General features: G+C 34.9%; 1 long non-coding RNA gene across 1 annotated transcript in view; it reads right to left on the bottom strand.

Annotated features, from left to right (window-relative positions):
* LOC131803387 (uncharacterized) overlaps window positions 1–16,900 on the bottom strand; it is a 67,046-nt gene continuing 50,146 nt past the window's right edge. The window contains exon 4 of the long non-coding RNA XR_009342556.1: window positions 1–502. This is a non-coding gene — a long non-coding RNA (uncharacterized LOC131803387). The remainder of the gene's footprint in view (window positions 503–16,900) is intronic.

The raw sequence follows: 16,900 nt of genomic DNA on the forward strand, positions 1-16,900 counted from the left end.
TTTTTGTATTTTTCATTTATATGTTGTTTACATTGACAGACTCCCATAATGCCGGTCTTGTAACCTCAATAGAATAGCACAAGTTCGGATTTACGGGTTTCTGTTAATGGTCCATAGTCAAATATGCACCATTTCAAAATCGTCTGCTCTCAATGCTTTACAAAAGGGGGGTTATTTTTGAAATATATATCACAGTACTTTTATTATTTCATGTTTATTTTTTGAATCACTTCCTGGAGATTCCCTCAGTTTGTTAGTTTTTTTTTTTATTTTGAATTACAGAATACATCTTATCTGAAAGAGGAAAGAAATGAATTAATAAAAAATTTTAGATGTGAATATATTTGATTTCCTATTGACCCAATTAGAGTTCCAGTGGCTCCTTCGACAGTCGACATTCAATATTGAAAGTTGGTTTGTACGTGGTTGGTTGGTACGTGCATACAGTGGATATAATCGTATAACGGACTTCAAAATTCCTTCCATTCCGGCATATCACAACCTGAAAAAGAAAGAACACAGAAAATTAGAAAAAAAAAAAAAAACCAACACAATCAAATTGATAATATCTAAATAAAAATATTGACCACATTTTCATTTGCGATCCCTTTTGTTAACAGGTATTACAAATGTTTTTCATTCTAAAGTCGTAAAAAAATAATGTACTATTATTGGCACATAAAATATATAGGCCATATCACATTTGCCCTAAGTTTCGTACGAAACATATTCAAATTTTTGAAATTTTATTATCTATTTTGGTTGGAAAATTTTCTTTCTTTTGAAAAAATAATAATTTTCAATTTTTAATAGACCACTGCTATTTTAGAAATACTACCATACTACCAATAAGGAGGGTATAACAGCTTCATAAAACTAACGGAATACAGTTCTGAGGCTATGCCCGCTTTCTGTCAGAATTTTTCAAAATGAAATGCAACAAGTTGTTTTCATTTATTAAATATTTTTCCTTATTACGTATAACCATTTGACAATTTTAAACGGCCAGAACATGCCTCATCGAATTGACCCAAGGTCTCTTTGAAGCGATTCCGTTTCAGGACATTTGGAGTCGATCTAGAGATGTCCATCAGTTCGTCTGATTGGCTGGTACGCTCGATAACTCTCGAACGGAGTATCTGATTTGGTTCCAACTAAATGTTTGGATTTGATCCAATATTATTGTTAAATTTAGATCGAATGCGGATCGGTCCACTCCTAATACCTCCCCCACAAAAGGTAAAAAAATTCACAAAAAAATTACCTAATAGAACAAGAAAGAATCATCCAATTTTGTTCAAATTTCAGTTGCGAGAATTGACAATGCCCCATAAAGTATCTCCCCCAGAAAGGGGTTAAAATTTTGAATAGTTATAAAATGTGGAAAAGGGTTGTCTTCAAGTTTCGCGCATCATTATATTTTTACCAACACAAGATCTGGTATCAATATGATATAGACCACTCCTTCTGATACCTCCACACAATGGGTCAAAACTTTGAATATTTATATTTTGTTGTTGCAAAATGGTCAGGCTTTATCCCTTTATTGTTGTTGTTATAAGAACAACGTTTGTTTATTAGTGGAGAACGATGGTAATGTTTACCAGGGGGTAAGGCAGGGAATACCTAGGTTTCGGAAAGAGCCACCAATCCTCATCAGTTCCCTTGTTTTTTGTCTGGGATATTCTCCCCAGAAGTTATTTTAAAAATAACTTCTATGACAAAAAACATTTTTTACCCAAGTGACGAGATCGTAAGCTCAATAGAAGAGGAACCAAAGAATTAAAAAAAACTAAAATTCTTTTGGAAAAACTTCTAAATCTTACAACCGCACTTATAAACATTTACAGCTTTCTCCACTTGTTATGCTTTCGTTCAACCTGAACGAAGTAGCATAACCATGTAATTTGGTTTTGTCTGTTACATCATGAAATTCCAAATAAATTGAAATACTTTTGCAAAAGATGGGATATATCGTTCTACTCTCCCCCACCTCCCTCACAACGGATTCAAATTTTGAATAATTATATCTCTCACAAAATACGTAATAAGTCTCAGATTCTTTCCTAACCTCACACATTCCAATATTTATACTAATACAAGATCTGGCGGCGAAGATGATAGATATCGGCCCACCCCTTATGGCACCTCCCCCACAAAGGGTAACAATTTTCAATATTTATTTCTCTCATAACTTGCGAAACAAGTCAACGATTCTTTTCAAACTTGGTATGTCTAAATGTTTTTCTCAACCAAACATCTGATGTGAATAATAAATGTATCAACCCCCACAAATGTTAAACATTTTGATTATTCACATCAAATTGGAAATAAATATTCGATTTATTTAATATTTTACAAATACCAATATTTTCATCAGTATTAGATGAAGTGGAATACTTCCGTCCGCTATATATGGTACCTCAGCTGTTTATAATATTTATATCACACACACGTCTACGAAATGGACAATATTGGGTCCACCCCCTTGAAACCTCCCCCATAAAGGATCAAAAGTTGGAACAATCACAACGCAAGACAGAGGGTATACATATGTTGGCAAAACCGACTGCTACTTTTTAACTTGTTTTTAAAATAGCGCGGAGGATGAATATAAACCTGCATTTTATTTCAAAAATATAAATCTTTTAATTTCATGGTAAAACTGGTTAATATCTTTATACATTAATTTCAACCGACATAGAGACGGATATCATTGAATCGATCTAACATTTTTTACTAAACACGGATGTATATATACTGCAAGGGGGCTCCGGCGAATATTTTGAAGTTTTACAAACGAAATACGACATTTAATATTCTCTCTTTCTACGGTGAACATGGTAGACTACTATGACTTAATATGGATTTACTTCAGAATCTTTAATTATTTTCACCATAAATAATGGGGTTCATACTTTAACGAAAAAAATATATGAATACAATTTTGAAAAGCTATAGATCACATATAGGACCGCCAAAGTCTAGAATTTATTCCAAATTTCGCTCATAGAAACATTTGTATTAATCTTAAGTTATGTGTGAAATTTAAAATATGTAGGTTTGCTCTCTAACAAAAGGCCAACATATAACTCTCCATATAAGGAGTTTGGACTATACCTTCCTAACTCCTACAATATTATCGTAAAATGCGGTCGAGATCTTCGATAATGTCTGATTCTGAGCGACGCAATAAGCTTTTAAGATTTTGTTTTTTATTTTTTTTTTTCATGCAGAACTTCTTGGACTAACAACTATTTACAAAATATGATATATACCTAAACTCTATCTTAACATGCATCTATATGGCCGGATCTTTCAAAGTATGTTTCCTACATATAGGGAACACATATTGCCAATTTACGGCTAAATTTATTTAAAATGTGACTAAAATCGCCAAAACTCGTTCAATGTGTCTAAACAGTTATATGAGGGCTATATTAAAATATAGAACTATGTCTGTAAATATTCAATAAAAAAATTCAACGAACCTAAAATACATATTAAGAAATTTTTATACATCTACTCCATTTCGATGAGAAGCTAGAGTGACTTTCCCAGACATGGCTAAATCGATATAGAATCTTATATATATATATATATATATATATATATATATATATATATATATATATATATATATATATATATATATATATATATATATATATATATTTCGTAAAGTCCAAAATGCTTATTACGAGGAGTTACAAATGGAATAAGAAACCTTATACACCCTCCATACTATGTATGGCGGAGGGTATAAAAATCAATTTTCATAGGATATAAGCACTTACTAAACATGTTTTCTTATTTCGCTTTATTTTTATGCCAAGATATTCTAACCAGCAACCTTAGGTTTTGCAAACTCTAGGCCGTCATTACTTGTTATTTTGCCTACACTTTGCCATCTAAAAACCAGAAGATCACAAGTTCAATCCTTCCATCGGATAAGCAAAGTAACACAACAAACATGATGTGTGGTAAAAAATAAAAACAAACTTATGTATGATGTTCCAAAAAATGTATTTTATTTATTTATTTAGTCTTTATTGTGATTTGGAAATAAGTTAATACTAATGTTATGTTTATGACTTAATAACGGATTGGCAGGGTGTTTGTAAGCAGTTTCAGTTGCCAACAATTGACTTAATAATCTATCTATCTATCTATCTATATATCTATCTATCTTTCTATCTATCTATCTATCTATCTATCTATCTATCTATCTATCTATCTATCATCGTTTGATAGTTTATCGCACTCACAATCTTAGGCTTTGTAGTCGGCCATGTACTTTCTATGAGTTATATAACAAATGGTGATTTGTATTTTTTTTTAAGGAGTTACCAATTATTTTCCTCCAATGCACATGAGTTTTAATTTTTTTTCAATTTAAATTTTGAATACAATTAATGTAAAAATCTATATTTTATATCCTTCGTATACACACATAAATCCTTAACATATATCCCATGCAGTTACATTTGACAAGGCAAATTTCAAAAAAAAAAATCAGAGCCGGGTATGCTCATTTGAAATCAAATCACCGTCTTAATACTACACCTTAAAAAGGAAGGTATATTAACTTTGTCATTCCGTTTGTAACACCACGAAATATACATTTTAGATCCCATAAAATATACATATATTTCTTCTGAACGAATGGTAAACTACTTTTACTTAAATGTGTGTTTGATCTGCAGGACTTTTGGTATTGAAAATGGGCTATATAGATCCACGTTTAGGTATAGCCCCATATAACTGTACCTCCCTATGTTCGGTATTTTCTAGATTTTAGCGACATTATTAGACGGAATTGTTCCTAAAAGGTTCTACAGACTATGACATAAAATTATCTATGCAGGTCCAGGTCTTCGTATAGCCCCCCTATATCGGTACCTTCCTTACGTTCGGTATTTTGATGATTTTAGCTACATTATTCAACGGATTGGTTTTAAATTTCGTATTTGTACTTCGCATTGGGTACTACAGCCTATAACATAAAATTGTCTATGCAGGTCCAGGTCTTGTATATGTTCCCTATTTCGATGATTTTAGCCATCATTCACCGGAATGGTTTCAAATTTCGTATTTTCACTTCGTAATGGGTTCTACAGCCTGTGACATGAAATTGTCTATGCATGTCCACGTCTTCGTATAGCCCCCCTATATAGATACCTCCCTACATTCGGTGTTTTGATGATTTTAGAAAATTTTTTCACCGGATTTTTTTTTTCAAGTTTAGTATTTGAATATTGTAATGGCATATGACAAAATTTGCCTATGCAGATTCACGTATTCGGATAGACCCCAATATAACGGCTATATTCGGTATTTTTAAGATTATAACAGAATTTGTAAGCGATTTTTTTTGAAAATTGTCAAGAACGTTCCAAATGGTGGAGGGTATTCAAAGTTTGGCCCGGCTACATCCACGTCTTCGCATAAACCCCAATATAACAGCTAAATTCAGTATTTTTAAGATTTTAACAGTATTTTTAACGGATTTTATTTTTTTGACAATTTCCAAATTTGTTCCAAATGGTGGAGGGTATTCAAAGTTCGGCAAAGTTACAGCTTTTTTTACTTGTTTTTTTTTTTTTTTTTTGATTTGACAGTTTAGAAATTTGGCGTATTTCAAAAACACAAAGTTGGGTATGCTTATTAGAAATGAGGTTACCATCTTAATTATACCTAAGTAATGCAAAAAGTAGGTTGTTTACATTACCTTCTTATGGTTAATTCGGCTCGTGTGGCTTCCAAATTATTGGCTGATACATTATACTTTATTACTAAATTTCACTTACATTGATTCTGAGATATATACTTAATTATTAATATGATAAAATATTAATGATAATTTAATGCAAAATACGCCATATCTCGAAAACCAAGTTGTATTTTGTTTCAAAAATTTTCAAGAGGAAATATTTTATTAGAAATTACTAAAACATGGGTTTGAGTTTAAAAACGAAACAAAAAATCTTAGGCTAGAAGTGTCTGCTAAACTAAGCTAAAATTTATTGTTGTTTTTTTTTTAAATTTTCGAGAGTAACAAGAAATCTGATTTCACCATCAGAGATTTTTTTCTCAGTAATTTCACAATGTTGTAAAAAAGCTTTCAAAAGAGTTGAATTCAGTAATATTTAGTTTTTTTAATAAAAAAAACTCAATTCAATTTGTTCCCAAGTAATACAACAACAATTTATCAACAAAAATTCCTTTACACAAACACACAGATATGCGAAAAACAATTATGACAAGAAGAAAACAGAATTACATACCTTCGATGGCATCATACCCATTAAAAATTTTCCGAGACAAAATCATATGGTCTGGATGTGAAAAACTCTCACCATGTCTGGGGTGCCTATAACTCTCTTTCGTTTCTTTCCTGTTGGCATATCCAGCAAACAATTCTACACTATTATTTCACAATATTAAGCCATATGATGGCAATGGTGATGATGCTGGCGCTGCTACTGCTGCCTCCGCTTTTCTTCTTCTTTATAACTCCATTTGGTTATGTATTCCAGGGGAGTGCGAGTAGTTGTAGTAGGAGCAGTGGGTAGATTTGCAATTGCTGTTCTATGCCATGAAAGTAAATACTTTGGCTAGATGAAGTTATGGCTGCCGCACAGCTGCCGTTTTTATGGTTGTGTGGCCATTCAGTTGCGACACTGCCTCTGCCATTGCAGCTTCACTGTCATGTCTCTTGCAACTTTTTGGTCATATCTAGTTTTTGTGTCTGTGTGTGTGGGGGGGACTTTCTGTATTATATCCGATACTTTTAAACGAACATTTTGTACAGATTTAAATGGAGATTTTTCACCATGGAGTTTTTCACATGGTGTTGCTGGAGTTGTTGTTACTGCTGCAGCAGCCGATGACGCTGAGTTTGGCTGCTGCTGCTGATGATGATGTTTCTTGTGCTGCTTTGCAATTTCAAGTTCAATAACCTTCTTTCGTTGGCTTGGTTGGTTGGCTGGATGGCTGCTTGGTTGGTTAAATGATTTTTCTATGATACAGGCAGAGGCAGAGACCGGGGAGGACGAGGTTGCTATCACGAATCACGAAATAAAGAAAAATATATGTGGGGAAAAATGAAAGAAGAAAAGATTGGAAACAAATTGCAGCACCAACAGCAACAGCGACAATGGCCATGCAACAACAACAACAACAAAATTGCAATGGATATTTTTTCTTGTGGGTCTTTTCTTTATTTTTCGAAAAAATTTTAACGGAATTTTCACAGACTGATTTTATTTAATAAGAAAAATAATTAGTTTTTCGAAATCTCACAAACGGAATCGCAGCGACAATGGACATGCAACAACAACAAGAACAAAATTGCAATGAATATTTTTTCTTCTTTTTTCTTCCTCTCCTCTCTTTTTTGAAAATGTTATCGGAATTTTCACGGACGGCTTGAATATTTTTTTCTTGTGGGTCTCTCCTCTCCTCTCTTTTTTGAAAATGTTATCGGAATTTTCACGGACGGCTTATATATTTAATAAAAAAAAACATTTTTTCGAAATCCCACAAATTAAATTTAAAGTATTTTTTGGGAAATTATTATTTTTAATTTTTTTTTTTATAAATTTTTAATTGTTAATTTGTTCGAGCACACACACACACCTGATAAACCCGTGTTTGTGGCAATAATTCCCAAATTTTTTATTTATTTTTTTTTGATTTCAATTTTTTTTTTAATTTTTAAATATTTTCAGCACATCTCTTTCTTTTAAGCGTTTTTGGCAGATTTTTCTTTTTTTCTTTGAAGCAATAATGCTTATTTATTTAAGGAAATGCATTTTTCTTTCATGACCATGAAAAACATCTGAAAAAGTTGCCATTAAAAACTGTTTCTTTTAAGCGTCTCTGGCAGATTCCTTTTTTAAAAGTTTTTAAGGACCTTAGTTTTTCTTTCAAAAAATGTCTGAAAATTTTTTCTTTTTTTTTTGCTTTTTCACTAACTTTCCATGATTTTTTTTTTACTTGAAAACTTTTTTTTCACACCAATTTTCCGCACTTTTCTTTAGAATTTCATCTTTTTCTCTGGAAAATATTGACAATTTACCGGAAAAATATTTTATTATTTAATTGGGAAAAAAATCGTTAAATATTTTCCATTTTTGTCTGTCTGCCGCGACAACATAGAAAAATATGGCCAACAACCACTGCCACAACCGTATAAACCACGAAATGAAATGAAATAAAACCGGCAACAAAAGGCAGCTAGAAGCGGCTGTAGCAGCAGCAGCTCTAGTAGAAAACAGAAAAAAGAGTGTAACACCAAAAACGATAACTTCGCCAGCCATGCAACCAACCAGCCAGCCAGCCATCCATGTAGCTGCTCCAGCAACTCCACCAACGTTACCGGCAGCATTGCCTTTATCCACAGCAGCAGCTGCAGCAACATTGCCAACATGTTGTACTAGTTGTGTGGCAACAATAGCCCACTGCCATCCGACCGAACAACCAACAAATTTTTGCATCTTTTGCTCAGTTCTTCTTTTTTTGTTTGCCTTGCCTTCTTTTGACCATGTTCCTTTCATCGAACACAATTTTTCTGCACTATTTTTCAAGAGATGTTTTTCCAGCTCTCAACACGATAACAAAAAAAAAATAAAATAACCTCAACAACGAACAAGCTAGATCAATATTATTGTTGTTGTTGTTATTATACTATGGTGTTGTAGTAATACTCCATTCAGGCATCCATCTAACCAAACAACCAACCAGGCAGGTAGGCAGGCGGTTATTCGTGCATCTCTAAACTTTAACGCAGCATTTAAAACAGCACACGCACACACACACACACCAAAAGTTTTTGTGTATTGCTTCACACCAAAAGCTAGCTCCTGGCTGGATGCCTCCGAGACAACGAAAACTATGATTGGAGTAACTAGCTAAGAGAGAAAACTGATGCATGCACCACCGCCGCCAAACAATTCTCGACAAGTCGGAATGAAATTATAAACATAAGCAAACCAAAACCAAACCATACCATACCGAACGTTGTCTGTGTTCCACCAACGTGATAGACAAGTATTTGCACCAGCACCAGCATCATCGTCGTCATCATCACCAACCACATTCACATCTCCAGCATCAAGCATCATGGCTGGCTAGAACAAAGACCAACTTTAAGGATGATGATGACGAAGTTGCCGATCCAACCAACCAAGTAAATAAAATAATGACAGACTCCGAAGAAACCCAAACCGAAAAAGGCAAACGAACATTACTAACTTGTCTAAATCTGGTTTCTTCTGTTAAAAAAAAGAAAATAAGGCAACTCAAGTGCAAACAATAAGAAAACAGGAATGCAAAGGCGAAGAAGAAGCGCAACGCTTTGGTCATATATTACTCTAAGAATTCTTTTATTCGAGATGTGTTGTAATCTATAAATAAACTACATAATTTTGTTGCTAAGGTAAGAAAAACAAAACACAACGCATCTATCATTTTGATTCAGCCTATCGGGATCATGGTGATTATGAAGACGTGGAGTACCATTGTGAAATGACCCCTGTTTATTATTATGAAATTAGTCTTTCTAGGTATATGAGGGTCAAAAATCGCAGTTATCAAATATCTCGACTGCTTCGGAAAAATACTAGCATTATAAGGGATATATCACGACTGCGATCTATTTTTTTTTGGCAATTCCAATATTAAAAACAAAAACAAGTTATAAAGTATCAGTCGGTTTTGCCGACAGATGTATATCCTCAGCCGATGTTTGATTATTTAAATATATTTTGACTTATGTTATGATTATTCAAACTATTGGAGAGGTTCCGAAGGAATGGGCCCATATTGCCCATTTTTCATACTTCATCTAATACAGCTAAAACAAGTAAAAAAGCTGTAAGTTCGACCGGGTCGAACTTTGAATACCCTCCACCATTTGGAACAAAATTGGGCAATTTTCAAAAAAATAAAATCCGTTAAAAATTCTGTTAAAATCTTAAAAAATACCGAATGTAACCGTATATTAGTGTCTATACGACGACGTAGGCAACATTTGTCATAAGCTATTACAATATTCAAATGCGAAACTTGAAAAAAAATCTGTTTATAATGTAGCTAAAATCATCAAAATACCGAATATAGGGAGGGGGGTTGTAAAACTTGGACCTGCACAGACAATTTTATAGGCTGTAGTATCCATTACAAACTTCAAATACCAAATTTTAAAAAATTCCGGTAAATAATGTCGCTAAAATCATCAAAATACCGAATATCGTGGGTACCGTTATATGGGGGCTATACGAAGACGTGGATCTGCACAGACAATTTTCTATCATATAGATATATTCCAACTTACTACCCCATCTTGGGTTCATAAAAACAGTAGGATGTATGAAATTTTGAAGACAATCGGACTCTTACATCATATTTTTTAAGTTATAATTTTTCAAAATTTTGACCTTTGTGGGGAAGGTACTTGATGGAGTGGACCGATATTGTTCATTTTCACACCTGACCTAGCACTGAGGCAAATATTAGGATATGCAAAGTTTGGGCAAAATCGGATTATCCTTTCTCTTTCTGCGCAAAAAATATATTTTTTTGAAAATTTCGACCTTTTGTGGGGGATGTGGACCGATATTGTCCATCTTAACATCAGACCTTGGGCTAATAAAAATATTGCGATGAGCGTAATTTGGAGGCAATCGGACTATTACATCACATTTTATGAGAATTATATTTATTCAAAATGTTGAACTTTTGTGTGGGGGTTACCAGAAGGAGCACTGATGCAAATATTAGGATTTGCAAAGTTGGAGCAAAATGGGATTATCCTTTCTCATTCTGTGCAGTAAATTGTATTTTGAAATTTCGACCTTTTAATGGGGGAGGTACTTGATTGAATGGATTTATATTGCTTATCTCCGAACTTGATCTAAGTTTGATAATATTATTAAAATGTACCACGTTTGGATCAAATCGGATACTCTTTTCAAGGGTTATCGTGCGCACCAGTCATACAGACAAACGGACGGACATCGCTAGATCGACTCAAAATGTCCTGAAACGGATTTGGTCCAATGAGACCTAGGGTCTAAAATCGTTATTTCAAATATATAACAAAATGTAAATTTATCTAGGCAATTTCTACGAGCGGGATTGGTTTTATTGCCAACTTCAGATACAAAATTTCAGAGATTTCCATTTAAAATCTGATTAACATCATTTATATACGGAATATTGGGACTCAACGTCACTTAGTGTACCTATAAAGACAATTTTCGGTCAGATCAATCTGCCAGCAAACAAAAAACAGGGCTGTGTAAAATTTTAGTTTCCTATAACAAGTCGTTGGGACTTTAGCATGGTAATAACAGACTGTCAGTGGCTGTCTGACTAAATGGTACCAAACAGGATACTACTTGAAATCTGAAATTTGGCATTAGGATCACTGTCAGTATGTTGGGTTGAGATTTGGAGGTGGTATAATTTGATATTTAGCTGAAAATCTAAAATTAAGAATTATGATCACTTTTTGTATGGTGGGGTTGATATACGGAGGAGTATTGGGAAATACCTACGAACAGTAAAAATTGTATTAATTTTGGTATATGAGAAAAGGATAGACCAGGATATATTGGAAAGGTGGTCTTTAATGTTGTGGAAATTTGAATAATAAGTGTGACAATAATTTGGGCGCCGTGTCCTAATACTCTAATACCCATTCTTGTAATGAGGATTATGTCCAAAACGAATGCGAATTAAAACCCCATTATGTGGCAAGTGTTTTTGACCCGATTACGGCAATTCAGTTTTTTCCGGAACTTTTTTTACAATTTGGAGGTCATCGGACAATATTTAGCAGCTAAAATAAACTATAACAAACTATAACATTTATGTCAAAAAATTGGAAAATTTCCACTAAACCTCGAATATTTTTAATCTTGGCAAAATCACAGATGCATTAAAGGGTCACTTCTGATCATTACAGTGATGCTGATATCCAAGATATCGGTTATATAGCAAAATAGGTACAATGTATAAGTAAAAGTAATAGATCTTCATTGTTCTGCTTATAAGTCAAGAACTGCTGGGCTGATTTTCACAATTTTCGTCAATTGGCAATGGCATTTTGCCAAAAAAAAAAAAAAGGTCGCAATTATCGTCCGATCCACAAGAAATTTTGCATTTGGGTAGGGTTAGGGTCAGAATTAAAGATGTAGATGTTTTTGAAAATGTACAGGGTTGCCCATATTCGACGGACCCATCTGGCAACGCCATAACTTTTGACAGAGATGTCACATCGCTTAATGACATACCGCGTTTGAAGCGTCAGTCCAAGCAGATTTTTACCATGAACCAATACACGCCACGCGAGCGCTCTGAAATAGTTGAAATTTACATTCAACAGAAGAAGTCCGTCGAATATGGGCAACCCTGTACATTAGGGGTTCAAATGGACCAAAGAACCGCTCTACAGGTAACAATTAAAAACCAGTCTAGACGGAACTTTGAATGATAAGAGAGTTATGGACAGGGAAGAAGTCTAGCATTTTGGCTTATATGTAGCTGCAAAATGGACTAGAACTTTCGTATGAAATGGTTTTTAATACCTAAAGCTGAGCCTGGCTATATGACATTATTTCAAAGACAAAATCTTCCAAAATGGATTTAAACATAAGGGATTTTCGATATATTGTAGTGTTGTAGGGTATAACATGGTCGGCCCCGCACGTCTATAGCCTCTGCTAGCTTGTTAATTATTTAATGAAATTGTCGTTTTATGAATTATTGCCTTTAGAAAGTTGTGTACACTTCAGTGTGATGACCCGTCAGAAAAAGTTTTTTTTTTATTTAGACCATAACCCTTTCTTCTATTTCCTCCAACATCTATTAGAAGTCCGAATTTGTAAAACTCATTTTTCATCTGGTTTTATATTCCCACATCTCACACACCTAATTACCTCTGAAGTCATTATTAACTAACGAAAGCATCAATAAAATACAGTAGCAGTAATGAGATTCTTTGTACAGAAACTGAAGAGATAAGATCTCTAAAGACCAATTTGAACTTGAAAAAGACAACATCGAATAAAATTATCTAATCTTGACATTGTTCCGAGTTAAACAAATGTTTCTAACAGAGATACTCAGCAAAAGATAAGGCTAACCGCAATTATTGCACCTTCCACACAACAGCAACAACAACAATAAAAATCTAGAGAAAAATTTAAAATGTAACAGAATATGAATGGCCAACCGACTGGCAGGCAGGCAGGCAGGCTGGTTGGATGGCTGAATGTTTGGCTAGGTATGCCATAATAACCAACAACTTCACCATCATGGTCAGCGTCCACCATCAATGGCAGAGCAGAGCAACAACAGCAGTGGCAGCAGAACCGCCATCATCACAAAACCCCAACAGGCACACGACCGCCATAGCCATCAACGACCTATCCCCGTTTTTTGTTTGGGGTCCCCTTTGTCGGTCATCATCGTCAACGACATTTTTGTGTGTGCGAGTGTGTGTGTGTGTGTATTTGCAATATCATCTGTTTTCCTCATTGTCAGAGTTCGTTGGCTGTACCTATTTTTCGTGTGTATTCAGGACCTGCCTCAACACAAATTTTCGTACAAAAACACTCCCCCTTTCGGTGTGCCTTCCTTCTTTCGCCATGGCGCAGCCAGCCAGCCAGAAAGCCAAAGAAGGATGAAGGTAAGTAAAACAACGTTGGAAAACAAAACCAACAACAACAATGCACCGACTACAACTGACTGGCTGGCTGCTGGTGGCGTATGAAACACATGCATGCTGCCAACAATCCAAAACAGAATCAAAACAACAACAACAACACCGCAAATACTACACTAACTGACTGACTGGGTACACAACCCAAACAACCGAAAAAAAAGTTTACCAAAATACAAAAAAAAAAACAAGACCAACAAAACCAAAAAAAAAAAAAGAATAACGTAGAACCTAAAATCCCAGAACGACGAATAACCGGACCGGTTAGTACGTCTGTATGTTTGTTCGTTCTGTTTTTCGGACTATGCTTCCTTCCTTATTTCGTTTTGTGGTAAGTACATATGGAAAGTATGTATGCATGTGTGTGTGTGTGTGTGTGTGTGTGTGTGCGTGTGGGCATATGTTCTTGACATAGTATGTGTATTGTGTTGGTGTTAACCCTGTTTGAGGTCCCAAGTTCCAAACATGTTGCCAACTTCTCATGTTGGCTCCCTTTGTTAGCAGGTCTTTGTTGTCCATGCAACAGAAACAACAAAAGTAACAACAACTCTCATGAGGGAAAACAGAAATGTTGCCAAACTTTTGTGGATGCCCAAGGCAACATTATTTGCAACCGAACGAACTCTCTTCCAATGCTGCTACTCTTAAACAAAACTGTTGCATTTCTATGGGCAGAGATAAGAGATGTATCGAAGGAATCTCTGTAATTGTATTAATTTGCAGAGTTCTCTTGATTATAGCGAGCTTGGTAGAATCTTTGCAGAGTGGATAGGGTTGCCGTTTTTCAAACCAAATACCAAAAAGAGCAGCAACGCCACAAAGACAATATCATTTATTACCAACAAAAGTTCCACATAACAAGTAAAAAAAACATTAAGTTCGGCCGAGCCAAACTTTTAATACCCTCCACCTTAGGATAAAGGAAACATTAGAAGAAATGTGGCAAAACCATTAAAATGCCGAATATCGGGAGGTACCGTTATATGGGGGCTATACCAAATCGTGGACCTACACATGCAAGGTTTCGCCAACGGAGCTAGAACCCATTATGACCTACAAATACCAATTTTCAGACAAAAACGTGAAAAAAAATGTGGCAAAATTCATCAAATTACCGAATATCGGGAGGTACCGTTATATGGGGGCTATACCAAAACGTGGACCTATAATTACAATGACTCGCCACACGAACTGGGACCCATTATGATCTACAAGTACCAAATTTTCAGAGAAATTCGTGAAAAAATGTGTCAAAATCATCCAAATACCGAATATTGGGAGGTACCGTTATATGGGGACTATACCAAAAAGTGGACCTATACATACAATGTTACGCCACTCGAACTGGGACCCATTATAACTCACAAATACCAATTTTTAGATAAATCAGTGAAAAAATGTGGCAAAAACCATCAAAATACCGAATATCGGGAGGTACCGTTATATGGGGGCTATACCAAATCATGGACCCATACATGCAATGTTTCGCCACCGGAGCTGGAACCCATTATGACCAACAAATACCAATTTTTAGACAAATCCGTTAAAAAAAATGTGGCAAAAATAATCAAAATATCGAATATCGGGAGGTACCATTATATGGGGGCTATACCAAAACGTGGACCTATACATGCAATGTTTTGCCACACGTAACATGCAATGTTATGACCCACAAATACCAATTTTCAGACAAATCCATGAAAAAATGTGGCATAAATAATCAAAATACCGAATATCGGGAGGTACCGTTATATGGGGACCGATATATCTCATTTTCAATACCAACCATCCTAGACACAATACCAATTGCTCTGCTAAATTTTGGCGCTCTACGTCAAATAATATGGGCTGTATCGTGATTTCAACAGATAGACAGACGGACAGACAGACAGACGGACATCGTTAAATCGACTTAGAATTTTATGCTGATTATGAATATATTTAAGGATGCTACAAACGGAATGACAAAGTTAATATACCCTCCTTTCCAAGGAGGAGGGTATAAAAACTGAAAATTCGGTATAACAACAAATTTGTAAAATTATACTGAAATAAGATCAAATTTGGAAAAAGCATCTCCAATTTCAATACAATTTAGAATTCGTGAATTTCGTCTAAAAAATTATTTGTCAAATTGTGTTGAAATTGGTGGAGGTTTGGATATAGCTCTCATTTATATTTTCGACCTATTAGTATCACTTTAGAGTTCCGTGGACTACGCTCGTTCCTATAGAAAGTCTGCGTATGAGTGATATGAAATATATGACATTTATGAGTGATTCACTCATACGTTTAGGAACTGAAGTACTGAACTATGAAGTATATTGGCACAACCCTAGTATCAGTAGATAATTTTTCAAGGAAATGTTTTTAAAATCTCCATGCCTGTACAACTTCATGCATCGTACTAAAATTTCAGACCTTCAAGGTTTAATATATTGTTCAAGTTTTTCGTTTTTCGCAAAGAATTACAGGGTTGCCCATATTCGACGGACCCATGATTCCTTGGGCCCATTCCAATCGACGAGGCTTGTCCGCAGACAACATTCTTTGCGTCAATTGAATTTTGTACAAATGCAAATCAATGCGAATAATCCGTTGTAAAGTGGACCGAGCTAAGTCCAACTGCTGATAACGGCGTTTTTGGGATGTTCTTGGGGACCTCTCAACACTGGCTCGTACGGCATCGATATTCTCCGCCGATTAGAAAGAGCCTTACCAGTCGAAAATTTTTCGTATAAACGCTTAATGGTGTTCTTAGAAGGCGCACTTCTCACATTTTTTAATGTTTTAAAAGCACGTCGAGTTTTCACAATTGACTTCTTCTGTTGAATGTAAATTTCAACTTTTTCGCGTGGCGTGTATTGGTTCATGGTAAAAATCTGCTTGGACTGACGCTTCAAACGCGGTATGTCATTAAGCGATGTGACATCTCCGTCAAAAGTTATGGCCAGATGCCAGATGGGTCCGTCGAATATGGACAACCCTGTATAGGAACATTTTTACCTTTTATAGTTTAAGGAGGAGAATACTATTAAAACAATTGCACAATGGACCCACATCAAACTTTTTTGTTCAAAACTATTCCAACGTCTCAATATGTAAGCCCAAGAAACCAATAGTGGTCTCAATATAAAATTTAGAATTTCAGCTCTATGTCTTCATTCA

Source organism: Musca domestica, unplaced genomic scaffold (genome assembly GCF_030504385.1).
Source record: "Musca domestica strain aabys unplaced genomic scaffold, Musca_domestica.polishedcontigs.V.1.1 3, whole genome shotgun sequence".
In the NCBI taxonomy this organism is placed as follows: domain Eukaryota; kingdom Metazoa; phylum Arthropoda; class Insecta; order Diptera; family Muscidae; genus Musca; species Musca domestica.